The 13,073-nt window shown below is 41.6% G+C and overlaps 1 pseudogene; it reads left to right on the top strand.

Moving 5' to 3' along the window:
- Positions 1–10,281: 10,281 nt before the first annotated feature.
- LOC124230311 (glucose 1,6-bisphosphate synthase-like) lies at positions 10,282–11,651 on the top strand (annotated as a pseudogene).
- The last annotated feature ends 1,422 nt before the right edge of the window (positions 11,652–13,073 follow it).

Here is a 13,073-nt window from a genome sequence, read left to right on the forward strand (position 1 = left end):
ACCCTAACCCTAACCCTAACCCGAACCCGAACCCTAACCCGAACCCTAACCCTAACCCGAACCCGAACCTGAACCCGAACCCTAACCCGAACCCGAACCCTAACCCTAAACCCGAACCCTAACCCGAACCCTAACTCGAACCCTAACTCGAACCCTAACCCCTAACCCGAACCCTAACCCTGGTCCTGGCCCTGGCCCTGGCCCTGGCCCTGGCCCTGGCCCTAACCCCTATCCCCAGCCCTCGGCTGAGCCCTAGCCTTAGCCTTAACCTGAACCTGACACCGACCGCAAACCCGAACCCGACCCCAGACCCCGACCCGAACTTGACCCGGACCCTGACCCGAACCCGCACCCGAACCCTGATCCGAACCCTGACCCAAACCCCGACCCGAACCCGAACCCAGCAGGCTCTGCATGACTGGCCATTATTTTGTACAGATGGGGAATGTGTGGTGCGTCTTTTGGGGTGGGCATCACTTAAGTATTTTTGTTTCACATCTTATTTATGCCTGTGTTGCATGGTCTGCTAGTCCCAATCTGGTAGACGCTTGCATGTCTGAGTCTGGCACTGAGGGAAGTGATCTTGGAGGAGGTAAAAATTTGGCATCCTCAGCATTTAGAAGAAACTCGAAACTAGTAGAGGTTGACATAACTCTACAGAAGAAGGTCTGGGGAATGCCTCTTTGAGGGAGGAAGGGGCAGCTACTGATTGCACTAGGATGGGAAATGAAGGGGATGGGAGAGGCACGAGGTAGAGGATCAGCAGTACATGTGAGGCATCTTCAGCTGTGTGGCCTGTCATGAGCGTTCAGGCTTTCAGAGCACTCTTTGCTGGACAGTGTCTCACATCGATCATGTGACATGGGCATTGGTTTTTGTCCCTGTTTTACAAGTGAGAAAACTTTTGTATGTAAAGCCTCAGCATGGATTTAGAATACTGCCTCTCCAGGTGGAAGTGGGAGGTGTAGCCCTGAGCACAGCTGTAGTAAGGAGAAGACATTGGGTTAACCACTCTAAGATGGTAAACCATCTTGGTGTGGACAAGATTACGACCCCACAGTTCAGCAAGTGGCAGCCAGGTTGCTAATGAATAGAGAAAGACACAAGTGTGTCCTTGGGCCCCTCTCATCAGCTCATTGTCTCCCCTGTCCAGGAAGAGGAAGAAATAGATTGAGGTTGAGAGGGCTTCTCATCTCTTTAACAACAGCCGCTTGATCTTCCCAGACAGTGACAAGAGCCCCCTCCCCTGGGCTGAGCCCCTTTCTACAGGGGACAGACCCAAATCCTGTGAGCTGGACCAAGAGAGATACAATGGTAGTGGCACCGTGAAGATCATCTGCCTGGGGGACAGCACTGTGGGCAAGTCCTAGTATGTTGGGAGATTAGGGAAGAAAGACCAGGCCCAGAGCAGGTTATTAGAAAAACCCTCCAGAGGCTTAGAGGAGCGTGGCTTCTATGGAAGTGGTAAGGGAGTAGCCTTGGCTGGAGCCCAGGTGTGCACAGGGGAAGGAGGGGGATCCCGTCGGCAGCTGTGCATGTTGGTGGGCGGGCAAGTCATAAGGACTGAGGAAGGTGAGCTTTTTCCATGAGTCCTGGCAGAAGGTGTGGGGCTGGTCACCCTAGAGACTAATGAACCAGTCCAAGGTGAGGAGGTGAGAACTGGGGTATCCCAGTATATGGCGTGTGGGCTGAGGGATTGCGAGGTGGAAACAGTGGGAATGGAGAGGGGAAAGTGTGAGAGGTGTGACTAGCCTGACCAGTGACAGGTTCAATAAAAGTGATACAGATGCTTTCCTGGAGGAACTGACTGAGACTGAGAAGAGCTGATAGAAATGATGGCTGACTGTAATCAGGATAAAGATTGACGTGTTCTTCTAACTGACTTCAGTGCCTGTGTGCACAGGTGTGGAGCTGCCCACCTGGAGAGCTGAAGGGAGGCCCACAGTGCTGGCATCTTGTGTCCACAAGGTATGATCCTGTTTCTCACTTGTGGGCTGCTGAGGGCACACATCCATTTCTGCCTTCACAGGATGGGGATGGACTTGCCCCGACCAGATGTCTGGTTTAGTCTTATCTCCCAGGTGTTCCAGATCCACTTTTTCCACCTTCAACTTTTACTAACATATCCTTGGACTCAGGTGGCTGTGAATAATTCTCCAGGGGCTTTGCTAGGTTTTAGGTTATCTTCATGAATTCACGTTCTCTCTCTCTCTGCCCCACCCCAGCGCTCACAGTGCAGCTCTGGGTTAGTATTTTACAGTTGCTTTGACCGTCCTCAAGAGCATGCCTATACAGTAAAGCTGAGGGAGAGTGTTGTAGTTTGGGGAGATTGCTCAGTAAATAACACCCCCGTTTTCCCCACCCAAGTTTAGAACCAACAAACAGAGAACAGGAATGGCAGGCAGGTGAGAGCAAACTGTCAGCTTAATACCTGACAGAGACGTTGGAGAATGTAGCTTGGTGTGAGATCCAAGGTGGCTACCCAACCCCCAGGTTCAATGCCAGTCTCTTATAAGCCTCACTTAAAACAGCAGAAAATAAGAATCCAGGCAGTTAACAGGACATCAGCGATTACCAGAGCATTGGCCTCTACAGCTAGGACATTTGGACAAGCCAGTCCCCAGCACCTAACAGTATCTCAGGGAAAAGATTGTCCCAGAGACAAAGACCATGATGAAAACACGGTGTATCTGAGGGAAGGTGAGCAGGTGAGAAATCTTGGTTCAGTTTCACTGGGACTCAAGAATTCCATGCCGGTTTTCAATATCTCCAACTTGTGAATCTAAACTTGGTTGGGAGAAAACTGTGAAGAGGTGGATTAACCCCTGCATTCACTGTAGCTGGAGGGCATCTGTGCACAGCCTCCTCTCGATAGCGTCTGGGAGGTGGTGCCACTTGCCACGGCCTGGAAAGTGGGAGCAGCGGCCGCCCTGCTCCCCAGGCATCCTTGGAGCTGCCTTCTTTCCTCATGCAGCAGGTGCCTGCGCTCGATCCTCTTTCCTCTGTGGGCCTGTTTCTGGCTCCCAAGCCTCCGTTGAGGGTGGGCCCCTCCACTGCATGTGAGCAGGTGTCCTCAGACCCGGGCACTGCCTCCTGGGGGCCTTTCCTTCCCTCCTGCATGCGCCACCTTCCTGAGCTGGGTGCTGCTGCAGGAAGATGTCCTCCCCTGACATCCGCATCCAACCCGGCCAGCTCACGATCTGAGTGTCCTGCCTGGCTCCCCTTTAAAGGACGTCCGCTCAACAAGCGCTGAGAGCGACCAGGGTCAAACCCTGTTCTAGGTGATGGGTCAGAGCCCCCCTCTGAGTCCCCACTTATGCTCAAGCGTTTTATTCACGTTTTCGGTGACAGTGGGGCTGCTGGCAGTCTGAGAGGCACCCATGCTCTTACTGCGGCTTCTCTCTGCAGATCCAGAAGGCATCTTCCCCTGGGGAGTCGTCTGAGGATCTCCCAGCCCTTGCCTTTCTGCTTAATAATTTCTTTGAACCTCAGATGTTCTTTCTGCCTAATAACAAGACAAGGCCTTTTCTGATTCCCTGTTTGAGTATAGTTCGGTCCAGATGCATTGCCTTTGTTCTTTGATAGCTGTCTAAATGGGCCTTTAGGATCTCATTGTCCCCTTATTAACTGTCCATCATTGGGCAAAGGCACATACCTGCTTAGGCTTCATGGTGTAAGTCCAAACTCGAGTCAACTGGGGGAAATTATAAGCAGAGAATGCGCAGCATGCCCCATGTCCCAAGCTCTTGTTATCCCTGAGGCCAGGAGTAGACGGGCTGGACGCCTTGTGAAAAGGGCCTCTAGACAGGGATCCAGCACCTGTAATACTGTAAATACTTTTGGGAAAGGATGGCAAGGACCATCCATGTGACTGTGTAGCAGTGGGAGCTTCCTGGGGCCTCCAGAGGGTGCACCCGCTCTGCTTTTGAACTCAGGCCTGCCGAGCTGACTGTCCACTAAGCCACAGGAAGTTGGGAGGGAATTTGTTTCTCCTGTTGTCGTGTCTTCCAGAGGCCAACCTTTCCTTAAGAAAACCCTTCTCAGCCTTTGTTTCCACCTTTCACTGCTCCTCCTGTGATGAGACGAGCCTCAATCTGCTGCTCCTCCTCCACTTCCTGAGTAAGTGATCTCTCCAGACAGTGTTCCGGACACAGGTCCTTTTCTTACCCTCTGTGGCTGCAGTACTTTCACTGTGTGGTTTTCTACCTCCATCTAAGAAAGTGGTGTATTTTCTTTATAATATGGGTGCTATTTATTTTTAGTTATAAATGAAATCTGTCCACCTTTTACAATGGAAGCTACGTTTAAATCTCAGAAGTATAAAATCATGTCTACAGTGTATTAAACTGACAGATAAGGAGTGCCCTGTGGGGAAAGCACAGCTGGAGTGTAGAGAGACTGGTTAGGGCAGGCTTGTGTGTACAGTGGACGTACGGCAATGACCTGAAGGAGGCCAGGGAACGAGCCATGCAGGTATCTGGGGGAGGTGCATGTCAACAAGAGGAAATGACTGGTGGCTGGAACAGAGGGAGCAACGGAAAGAGAACGGGAGAGAAGAGAAGAGGAAGTGGAAGTCAGCGGTGGGGCTGGGGATCTGAGGAGGCTTTGATCTGAAAGAAATGGGAAACCATTGGATGGTTTGAGCAGAGGAGTGACCAAGTCTAATTTTTTAACTGGATCACTGACCACGTTCTGAATACATATTCCTCTCGAGAATCAATAGATCAATCAGGGAAAAAAGTAGTAAGGTGATAAAGCTTTGAACAACACGATTATCAGTGTTGATCATTCACGTATAGAGAGAGAGATATTTAAGAGTTTCTTTAGAGACTTTTAATTTTACATTTCACTGATGACTGATGATATTGAGCAGCTTTGCACTTATTGGTGCTTATTGGCTATTTAGAGCTCCTCTTGTGAAATGGCTGTTTAGGCCAGGTGCCCATTTTTATCGGATTGTCTTTTTGTTATTGGTTCGTAAGAAGATCTTTATACCTTCTGGAACTTTTTTCAGTTTGTCACTTTCCACTTTATTATTAATGTATTTTGATTAACAGAAGCACTTGATTTCAATAAAATCAAAGTAATCTTTGAAAAAATTGCTTAAAAAATTAAGCTTTAATGAGATGAAATTGATATACAACATTGTTAAAGTGCACATGATTTCATATACATATATATTGCAAATTGCTTACCACAATAAAGTTAGTTAACACATCCATCAGTTCACATAGTTACCCTTTTTTGGTGTGTGGCAAAAGCATTTAAAATTTACTTTCTTAGCAATTTTCAAGGTTATGATGCCGTATTGTTCACTGTAGTTACCATGCTGTACATTAGATGCTCAGAAGTCAATCATCTTATAACTGGAAGTTTTTACTGTTTTACATTTCCACCCCCCACCCCCAGCCCCTGGCAACCACCATTATACTCTGTTTCTATGAGTTTGGTTTTTTTTTTTTTTTTTTTGCTGAGGAAGATTGGCCCTGAGCTAATATCTGTGCCAATCTTCCTCTATTTTTTTGTATGTGGGACACTGCCACAGCATGGCTTGATGAACGGTGTGTAGGTCTGCACCCAGGATCTGAACCTACAAACGCTGGGCCACCAAAGCAGAGTGCATGAACTTAACTGCTGTGCTACGGGGCTGGCCCCAAGTTTGGCTTTTTTAAATTCTATATATAGGTGAGATCATACAATGTTTGTCTTTCTCTGACTTTTTCCACTTGCCATAATACCATCAAGGTTCACACATGTTGTCATAAAAGGTAAGATGCTCTTCTTTTTTATGGCTGAATAACATCCCATTTTGTACACGTATGTACATACAGGCATACCTTGTTTTACTGAGCTTCACTTTATTGCATTTTGCAGATATTGCATTCTTTTTTTTTTTTTTAAAGATTGGCAGCTGAGCTAACAACTGTTGCCAATCGTTTTTCTTCTTCTTCTTCTTCTCCCCAAAGCTCTCCAGTACATAGTGGTACATTCTAGTTGTAGGTCCTTCTGGTTGTGCTATGTAGGATGGTGCCTCAGCGTGGCCCGATGAGCAGTGCCCTGTCCACGCCCAGGATCCAAACCGGCAAAACCCTGGGCAGCTGAAACAGAGCATGCAAACTTAACCACTCAGCCATGGGGCCAGCCCCAGATATTGCATTCTTTACAAGACCCTCCACCAGCAAAAAGATTACAACTCACTGAAGGCTCAGATGATAATTAGTATTTTTTAGCAATAAAGTTTTTTAATTAAGATATGTACTTTTTCTGGATACAATGCTATTGCACACTTAATAGACTACAGTATAGTGTAAACATAACTTTCATATGCACTGGGAAGCCAAAAAGTTTGTGTAACTCACTTTGTTGCAATACTCACTTTATTGCAGTGGTCTGGAACCAAACCCACAATATCTCTGAACTACACCTATACAACATTTTCTTTGTCCATTCATCCATTGAAAGATACTGAAATTGTTTCCATGTCTTGGCTATTGTGAATAATGCTGTAATGAGCGGGGGGGGGGGGGGGGCGGTGCAGATATCTCTTTGAGTTAGTGATTTCGTTTCCTTCAGATATGCGCTCAGAAGTGGGATTGTTGGGTTATATGGTAGTTCTATTTTTAATTTTTTGCAAAACCTGCGTACTGTTTTCCATAGTGGCTGCACCAATTTACATTTCCACCAAAAGCGTACAGGGTTCCCTTTTCGCCACATCCTCACCAACACTTGTTCTCTCTTGTCTTTTTGATATTAGCCATTCAAACAGGTGTGAGGTGGTATCTCATTGTGGTTTTGATTTGAATTTCCCTAATAACTGGTGATGTTCAGCACTTTTTCATGTACTTGTTGGTCATTTGTATGTCTACTTTAGAATAATGTCTTTTCAGGTCCTTTGCCCATTTTTTAATTGGATTATTTGGGTTTTTTGCTATTGAATTGTATGAGTTCCTCATATATTTTGCATATAAACTCCTTATTAGATATACGGTTTGCAAATATTTTCTCACATTCTGTAGGTTGCCATTTCATTTTGTTGATTGTTTTGCTGTGCAGAAGCTTTTTAGTTTGATGTAGGCCCACTTATTTATTTTTGCTTTGGTTGCTTGTGCTTTTTGTGTCATATCCAAAAATTCGTTGCCAAAACCACTGTTTTCTCGGCCTATGTTTTCTTCCTTAAGTTTTACAGTTTCAGGTTACTTTAAGTCTTTTTACATACCTATCAGTAATCACTTTAAAAGTAAATAGACTAAATTCTCCAATCAAAAGACATAGATTGGCAGAATGGATAAAAAAACAAGACCCATCTATATGCTGCCTACAAAAGACTCACTTCAGATGTAAGAACACACAGAGACTGAAAGTGAAGGGATGGAAAAAGATACTCCATGCAAGTGAAAACCAAAAGGAAGCTGAGGTAGCTATGCTTATATTAGACAAAATAGACTTCAAAACAGAGTATAGGGGCTGGCCCCATGGCCAAGTGGTTAAGTTCGCGTGTTCCACTTCAGTGGCCCATGGTTTCGCCAGTTCAGATCCTGGGCATGGACATGGCATCACTCGTCAGGCTGTGTGGAGGCAGCATCCCACATGACAAACTAGGAGGACCCACAACTAAAATATACAACTATGCACTGGGGGGATTTGGGGAGAAAAAGCAAAAAAAAAAAAAAAGAAAGAAAGATTGGCAAGTTGTTAGCTGAGGTGCCAATCTTTAAAAAAATTTAAAAAATAAGACAGAGCCTATAATAAAGACAAAGAAGGGAATTGCATGATGATAAAGAGGTCAGTCTAAAAAGAGGATGTAACATTTGTAAATATTTATGCACCCAACATAGGAGCACCTAAATATATAAAGAAAATATTAACAGACCAAAAGGGAGAAATAGACAGCAATACGATAATAGTCGGGGATTTTAATACCTCACTTACATCAATGTATAGATCATCCAGACAGAAAATCAATAAAGAAACATTGGTCTTAAATGACACATTAGACAGGACAGGCTTAATAGATATATACAGAACATTCTATCCAAAAGCAGCAGAATGCACATTTTTCTCAAGTGCACATGGAACATTCTCCAGAACAGGTCATATGTTAGACCAAAAAACAAGTCAACAAATTTAAAAAGATTGGAATCATATCAAGCATCTTTTCCAACCGCAGTGGTATGAAACTAGAAATTAATTACATGAAGAAAACTGGAAAACTCACAAATATGTGGTGATTAAAAAACATGCAATGGGTCAATGAAGAAATAAGAAAATACCTTGAGACAAATAAAAATGGAAATACAACACACCCAAACTTATGGAATGCAGCAAAAGCAGTTCTAAGAGGGAATTTCATAGCAATAAATGCTTACCTCAAGAAACAAGAAAAATCTCAAATAAACAACTCAACTTTTAAACCTCAAGGAACTAGAAAAAGAACAAACAAAGCCCAAAGTTAGTAGGAGGAAATAACAAAGATCAGAGCAGAAATAAGTGAATCAAAGCACAAATAACTAAAAAAACAATGGAAAAGATTAGTGAAACCAAGAGCTGTTTCTTTGAAAAGATAAATGAAATTGACAAACGTTTAGCTAGACTCACCAAGAAAAAAAAGAGAAGACTCAAATAAATAAAACCAGAAATGAAGGAGAAGACATTACAACTGATTCCACAGAAATACAAAAGATTGTAAGAGACTACTATGAACAATTACATGCCAACAAATTGGACTACCTAGAAGAAATGGATAAATTCCTAGGAACATAAAACCTTCCAAGACTGAATTATGAAGAAATAGAAAGTCTAAACAGACCAATTACTAGTAAGGAGATTGAATCAGTAATCAAAAACCTCCCAACAAACAAAAGCCCAGGACCAGATGGCTTCACTGGTAAATTCTATCAAACATTCAAAGAAGAATTCCTATCAATCCTTCTTGAACTCTTCCAAAAATAAAAGAGGAGGGAACATTTTCAAACTCATTTTATGAGGCCAGCCTTACCCTGATACTGAAACCAGACAAGGACTCCACAAGAAATAAGCCAATATCCGTGATGAACATAGATGCAAAAATCCTCAACAAAATATTAGCAAACCAAATTCAACAATACCTAAAAAGGATTATACACCATGATCAAGTAGGATTTATTTTAAGGACACAAAGATAGTTCAACATCCACAAATAATGTGATACACTACATTAACAAAGGGACGGATAAAAATCATGTGACCATCTCAATAGATGCAGAAAATGCATTTGACAAAATTAAACATCTGTGTACGATAAAAACTCTCAGCAAAGTGAGTATAGAGGGAACATACCTCAATCTGATAAAAGCCATATATGGCAGGCCACAGCTAAGATCATACTCACCAGTGAAAAGCTGAAAGCTGATTCTAAAACTCATGTGGAAACGCTAAGGACCTAGAACAGCCAAAAAACAGCTTTGAAAGAAAAACACACAGTTTGAAGATGTACACTACCTGATTCCAAGACTTATTATAAGGCTATACATGGTAAGACAGTGTGGTATTGGTGTCAAGATAAACGCATAGATCAAAGGAACAAAACAGGGCTCAAAGGTAAAACTATGCATATATGAACAACTGATTTTCTTCAGAGGAACAAAGGCAGTTCAGTGGAGGAAGGAGTCTTCAACATATGGTGCTGGAACAATTGGATATCCATATAACAAAAAAGGAACTTCAATCCAAAGCTCATACCATATACAAAAATTAACTCAAAATGGGTCATCGATAGACCTAAATTTAAAAACAAAAACTCTGAAACTTCTGGAAGAAAACATAAAAGAAAATCTTTGTGGCCTTGGGTTAAACAAAAATTTCTTAGCTATGACACTAAAAACATCTATAAAAGGATACATTGATTACTTGCAATTCAAAATTTAAAATTCCTGTTCTTCAAAAGACACTATTCAGCAAATTAAAAGACAATCCTCTTCTGGCACAAAATATTTGCAAAGCGTGTATCTGATAAAAGACTTATGTTCAGCATATAAAAAGAACTTTAAAAGACAGCAACAAAAAAATTTAAAGAGGTGAAAGACTCGAACAGACCACCAAAGAAGATATATGGATGGCAATGAGCACATGAAAAGATGCTTAACATCACTAGCCATTAGGGAAATGTAAATCAAAACTACATGATTTCTGGGTTGGTGAACTCAGGACCACTGGGTTGGTAGAGGGCACAGGAGGGCCATGCCTTTGCCCTATGCATCTCTTCCATTTGGCTATTCCTGAATTGTATCCTTTATAATAAACCAGAAAACAACCCTGAAACAAAAGAGCAAATTGAATATCTGTTGTGGAATGGGACAAATGAGGAGTTTTGTGATGGTCTTTGATGCTGAATGACTTTTGAAACTGCAGGACTTGATTCTGCCATGGAGGCAGTATTTTGCTATATTAATGACCTTACAATGATAGAATCAACATGGAGGATGCACAAATACCTTGAGAGAAGTCTCTCAGACTTCAGACAGAGAGGCTCTGTCTAGGCTACGACACCCAGGACCAAGTAACTGACAGCTGCAGTAGCCAGAGACTTGCTAACCTCCGTGCTGCAGGCTTGTTGGCTAAAGATGTCCCCACGTACCTTCTTTCAAGATAAATTCCTACACATTTTGTGTCATACACAGTCCAGGAGCTCAAAGCAGTTGCAGGCGTGATGATTAATGTCTCACAACTGCAAGGAAGACAATGTATACAAGGTTTATTGGGAAACTGGTGTTCAGATCACATCTCCTCATGATAAAGAAATTCTGAAATGTATAGGAGACTGTGGAACCCTGGAATGATTCCTGGGATGATAATTTAGTGGATGCCAACCTACTGAAGAGAGATCCTCTGCATTTTCAGGAGATGCATGGAATAGCTGAAAAAGATCTGCTTTCACAGAGAATTAAACTCAGAGACCACCTTGAAATTTGTATATACATCTTTTCGTGGGGTTGGATGTCACTGTGTGCAGTTGGCTTTTCAAGTGTTTGGTTTTAAGCTTCCAATTCCATTACCGGAACAAAAAGATCCTGATCCTGACTTTGCCGCCATTAAATGCCCAAATCCTAAAGAAGGAGAATCCATGCTGGAACTTTCTCTGAGACTGGCAGAGAAAGAAAATGCCTGGATAGTGCCAGCCACAGATCTTGATGCAGACCAACTGGCAGTGGCAGAACCTCAGGAGAATGGTCATTGGAATGGGTTCAAAGGCAAGAGTTGGCAGCTTTGTTTGGGAGTGGATGTTTGCTTGCCGGGAGGAAAATAAGTGAAGAAATGCTGATGTGAAGGGAGTTTACATGTTAGCCACCACAGTCTCTTCCAAAATTTTGAATCCACTTGCACTTAAAGAAGCATTTCATTTTGAAGAAACATCACCAAGTTTTAAATGGATTGGGAGTAGGGTAAAAGACCTCCTGGAAAATGAGAAAGATGTCCTTTTTGCATTTAAAGCGTCTGTTGGTTTTCTGTGTGGAACTTCACTCTTGGATAAAGATAGGGTGAGTACAGCTTTTGTTGCTAAGATGGTATCTTACCTGGAAACCATGAACATAACATTGAAACAGCAACAACCAAGAAACAACAGAACAACCAAGAAAGAGAACAACCAAGACAGCTATGTGTTGACCTTGTGTTAGCATCTGGCCGAGCATCTTTTTTCTTTTTCTTTTCTTTTCTTTCTTTTTGGTCAGCTGGCTAAACAAACTGTATGAATTTGAAATGAAATGGTCTGAAGGGAAATTATTCAAATTTTTCATAATCCTAGACAAAAGTCATTACATTAAAAGTATTATAGTAACACGTTATTCTTCGTTTAACAGAAACATAACAATAGAAAAGTGAGTTCTCCAATTAAAGCATTATTAAGCTTAGTTCCCTAGTCTTGTAATTGTATATAGCACATTTTTTTAATTCTAGAGTTAGTTGAGGAAATTAATCCATAAAATTGGAAAGAAAATGGCACTGTTCCTATATCACTGTGGAAAAGTGTCATTGTTACATCATGAGTATTAATTTACAAATTAAAGTATTTGAAATAGGGTATTTATCATTTCTAGTTTAGAACAGTGTTACAATATGTGGTTTCAGCACCTCTGTTAAAGATAATCTTGATGTGGTGTAAATTTACTGTATATATTTAAAATTCTGAGATTTACTAAACACAAAACAACAGTGGCAACACCCCTAGTGGCTTTGTTCTTGTCAAACTTCTCAGTGCCTTCTCAGGGTCTGGTGTGAACTGAAACAGTATCCCTGCATCAAATATGATTCACTTAATTAGTTTTCAGACAGCTGTATAAAATCTTTCTAACTATGCTGGTGCTTCCCCTCTATATCAAATGGTTTGCTGATTTAAGTAAAGAAAAAAATCTGAACTGAGAAAAGAGCTCTGAATTTCTTTAGAAGTCTAACTTTTGAACTATATTTTTGTAAGTAAATTTATTCCTTTATCAGATGAAGTAAAGCTAATTTTACTAAGAAATAAAACAGATTTTAGGTATTATAAAACATTAAAACTAAGGTCTAGTTTATTCTAACATTTTGCTGGTTTATGTAGAATTTAAGATCACGTAAGTACTATTTATCATTTTTAATGTGGAAAAAAATTTTGGAAGGTCACTTTTGCTTGATTCTGCAGTATTCTGAAAAACATTTAATAGAGAAGTGCTGTTTAATCTTCTTAAGGTGTATCTTGTCCTATATAGTTCACAGAATACTTAAACACATGTAGTATAGTCAAGAAGTAACAGTCACAGGCCTTGGATGTAATCATACTAAACAAATTACCTATAGGCTATAACCCTGGTATTTGAGAATTTATTTCCTATAATAATAATATAAAGTTTAAACTGATTAGAATGTTCATTAAATCATGGTTTGGTTTGTTGCAGCTATCAGCTAACATTTGGTTGAATTGATATAATCCAAATAGAATTTTCAAATTATTATATTGTCACTACTGTTAATTTGTTCCTTCCTTATAGCTGATTCTCGTATCACTGTAGATAGTACTTAATGCTGTCAAGTGGATTCTGACTCCTAGCGACCTCGTATACAGC

Source organism: Equus quagga, chromosome 19 (genome assembly GCF_021613505.1).
Source record: "Equus quagga isolate Etosha38 chromosome 19, UCLA_HA_Equagga_1.0, whole genome shotgun sequence".
NCBI classification, from domain to species: Eukaryota; Metazoa; Chordata; class Mammalia; order Perissodactyla; family Equidae; genus Equus; species Equus quagga.